We start from the raw sequence: 4,164 nt of genomic DNA on the forward strand, positions 1-4,164 counted from the left end.
CCGATGATTGTCTGCTCTTGACGAGGGCGCGAGCAGCGGATGCACGGGCCTTTAGGAGGGTTTTGGTCAACTACTGCATCGTGTCAGGGCAAAGAGTGAATTTCCAAAAGTCCACCATCTCCTTCAGCCCTAGCACGATGCCTGGAGTTTGACGGGGGATCCGAAGGATTCTGGGGATGCCAGAGCAAGATGGAACCTGGAGCTACCTGGGTGTACCGATTACAAGTAGAAGACTCAGGGTATCTGAGTGCATTGGGCTGGTGCAATGGGTCCAGAATAGGCTGGAGGGATGGCGGGCAGCGTTTCTATCTATGATGGATAGATTGACGCTGATCATATCTGTATTTGGCTCCATGCCATCTATCTCAAGTCAAACACGGTAGTGCCGAGGACAGTGCTTCCGAAGATCGAGCAACTACTTCGTGGCTCACATGGTGGTGGTCGGGGGTGCACTTGGTGCCGTGGGAGAGCATATCTCTTTCTTTTAGTGAGGGTGGCCTGGGGGTTCTGTCTCTCCTGAAGAGATGGGAGGTGCTTATTGCCTGGCATGCAGTCCGGTTCCTTTTAAAGTCGCAGGGGATCTGGAGCCGGACCATGCTAGCCCGCTATGAGCGGGTGGGCCCTAAGGCACTGGCACATAGGCAAAGATGCTCTTTCCTGTGGCGAGAGATTATAAGGTACTTACTTACTACGTTAATCCACACTAGATGGCTGATAAACGATGGGCGTAGTATTGATGTGGCTGGGGACCTGTGGGTAGATGCCCTCCTCTTGCAGCATTGGTCGACTATGTTTAGCGTCGAGGCTGCAGAGGGTCTGCACATCTATGATCTCCTAGTCCCTGGGGGGGCTAAATGGGACGAGACTAGGCTGGCTCAGTTTTTGGGGGGGGCATCTGGTGGAGAGGGTTTGATCCCTCCCGCTACATGGGTGCACAGGTGCAGATGTGCGTGTTTGGAGCACCTCTACCAGGGCCAACGTTAGGGTGGGCGATCTCTCCCGCATTCTCCGGTGGCAGTACGAGCCTGGGCCAGACTGCTCCTGGATCTGGCACTTGGGACTCCACTCGAGGGTAGCACTGTTCTTATGGAAGGTGGTCTGGGATCGCCTTCCAACGAGAGCAGTTCTTAGTAGACGATGATTGAGGATTCCCTCGGTACATGAGAATTGTGGACCATGCCTTGTTTCAGTGCACATGGGCCAGGGCGACTTGCGACTGGCGGAAATCCCACGGGAGGTTCATGGCCGAAGGGACCAGTTCCTACAGGCCATGCGCCGATGCTCGGAGTCCTCTTTACTTCGCCCGGAGGTAGTTTGGGTGATTTGCACATCATACCAGATTTAGCTGGCTAGAAACGCTCAAACCTTTGGCGAATGCAGTATGTCGTTGAGACTTGTTGTGGAGAGTGCTCGTGTGTAGGCAGCAGAGCTTAGTCACATCATACGTGTCGAAGGGACCTTGACAGCTCGGAACATCTGAGGTTTCCATTCTGCTTCGGCAACATCCTGTACAGTATTTTTCACCTAGGAGCCCCCACCCCCGAGTTTCCTTATGGTCAATTTCAATGGGTCTGTCTTGGACAGAGGTACGAGAGGCGGAGCAGATTTTGTTATTTGGGACCCGTCTGCTAAAGTCGTAGCTGCAGAGGGCAGTCAACTCTTCGACATATCGGTCTCGGGTGCGGAGCTGAGAGCCGTTTAGGCGGGCCTTTGTCACGCTCGGTGTGTTTTACGGATCAATTCCATTGTCTTGGAGGGAGATTCGGCCATGGTCGTTAGTTGGGTCCGAGGGAGGCTAGGGGTAATGGTAGTGCCCACCCTTTGCTCCGAGATATCTGGGCAATGGTGGGGCCTGGAGGGGCCTTTCAGGCCCAGCACGTGTTCCGTGAAGCTAATGGTGTTGCGGATTGGGTGACTGCTTATGTAGCCAGTCACTTCGATAGTACCCTGTAGGCTAGAGATGAGCAGTTGTCCCTAGCACTCCGAAGTATTTTATTTTTTCGATTTTATTGGGTATATCCATACTCGTCAGGTATGATCCATCCGCTTTAACCAAAAAAAAACTGAGAAAGTACTTTTGGTATAAAAAAATAATAAAAGACATTGCATAGTATTATACAACAGAGTATAATAAAATATAATATGTATTAATACATAAATATATGATATAATATAATATTACTGTAATATAATGTAATATTATTATAATATAGTACTATAACATTGTATACTATGGCATAATAATTTAATATAATATTAAATTATTTAACATAACATATCAATGTATTATGATGTAATGTAATATAATATTATATTTATAGTATAACATAATAATAAAGGTATAAAATATTATAACTATTAGTGTAAATTAATTTTTCAAATTATAACATAATATTAAATTATTTAACATAACATATTAATGTATTATGATGTAATGTAATATAATATTATATTTATAGTATAATACAATAATATAGGTATAAAATATTATAATTATTAGTGTAAATTGATTTTTCAGAATTATAAAGGTGCATTTTGTGTAATTGTTATTTTTTATTACGAATATTTTGGTCAAAAAAATAGCTTTCTCACGGGGCCTAAAAGTACTTTTTCGAAAAACTCCAAAATGGAGCTTCTACAAAAAGCTGTTTTTAGCTTTCTGAAAAGGTTAAACAACTTTACGAAATTTTTACCAAACATTCTTTTTTATCAAAAAGTGCTTTCGGAGGGCCAAAAGTGCTTTTTGGCCCTCCAAAAGCTCCCCTTGCCCTATTTGGGAGAGTTATTGATAGTAGAGCTTTTGAAAGTAGAGCTGTTAGTTGTAGAGCATTATGAAGCAGAGTTTTTATAAAAAGCTATTTGTTGTTTTGTAACTACTTTCTAAAGTGTTGTCCCAGCTCTAGGGGCCCAGCCGATATCTCACTTACTCTTTGCCGATGATTGTCTACTCTTGACGAGGGCGCGAGCAGCGGATGCATAGGCCCTTAGGAGGGTTTTGGTTGACTACTATGTATTGTTAGGGCAGAGAGTGAATTCCCAGAAGTCCACCATCTTCTTCAGCCCTAGCACGACGCATGGGGTTCGACGGGGTATCCGGAGGATTCTGGGGATGCCAGAGCAAGACGGAACCTGGAGCTACCTGGATGTATCGATTACAGGTAGGAGATTGCGGGTATCTGAGTGCATTGGGCTGGAGCAATGGATCCAGAGTAGGCTGGAGGGATGCCGGATAGCATCTCTATCTATGATGGATAGATTGATGCTGATCAGATCTGTATTTGGCTCCATGCCCATTAATCTTGTTGCCCAAGGTGACAAGCCAAGAGGGGGGGGGGGTGAATTGGTTTCTTTTAATTTTAACTATCTTACTTGTGTTAAATGATGAGTTAGTGAACTTAAACAAATCACAATACAAACAACAAGAAGTATAGTGGTTCGGTGCTCTCCTTAGCACCTACGTCCACTCCCCAAGTGACCCCTTGGGAATTCACTATAATCCTGCGGATTACAGTTGGATTGTTTTCCGGGCTCACAATCCAAAAACCTTTACACCTTAGTCTTCCGAGTTCACCAAAAATCTATGTTGGTTTTACGGGCTCACCAACGAACCTATGTTGGTTTTTCGGGCTCACCAACGAACCTTTACAATTGGTTTTCCGGGTTCACCAATCAACCTATTCCGTTGGTTTTGCGGGCTAACCAACCAACCTTTACAAGTAGTTTAATAAACAAAGAAAGAAGATTTAAACTCCTAGATGAGCAAATATAACAATATAATCTACAAAGAAGAGTTTAGAGAATATTTATCGCTTGATGTGACTTCTCTCTTCTTTGTCAAGGATGCTTCACTCTTCAAGGGTGGATGGAGCTCTTGATGACTCTTTGAATCTGCTCAACCACTTTCTTTTGATTCTTGAATGAAGCACTTGGATGAAGCTTGCCTTGCTAGGGTTCTCTCTTGAATGCACTTGATGTATTTTCCAAAACTTACTTCCTCTGATGAATACTCCCTCTTAAATACTTCTCCAACCTCCAAATAGTCCTTCCTGACCGTTGGATTGAAGAAACTAGCCGTTTATAGCCGTTGGGAGTCCAGAAAGCACTTCTGCACAACTAGCCGTTATGCTTCTGCCCGTGCTTGGGTCGACCCAAACTTTTCTTGGG

Source organism: Phoenix dactylifera, chromosome 1 (genome assembly GCF_051530095.1).
Source record: "Phoenix dactylifera cultivar Ajwa chromosome 1, Ajwa_hap1_PhDact_Kaust_v1.1, whole genome shotgun sequence".
Lineage (NCBI taxonomy): Eukaryota > Viridiplantae > Streptophyta > Magnoliopsida > Arecales > Arecaceae > Phoenix > Phoenix dactylifera.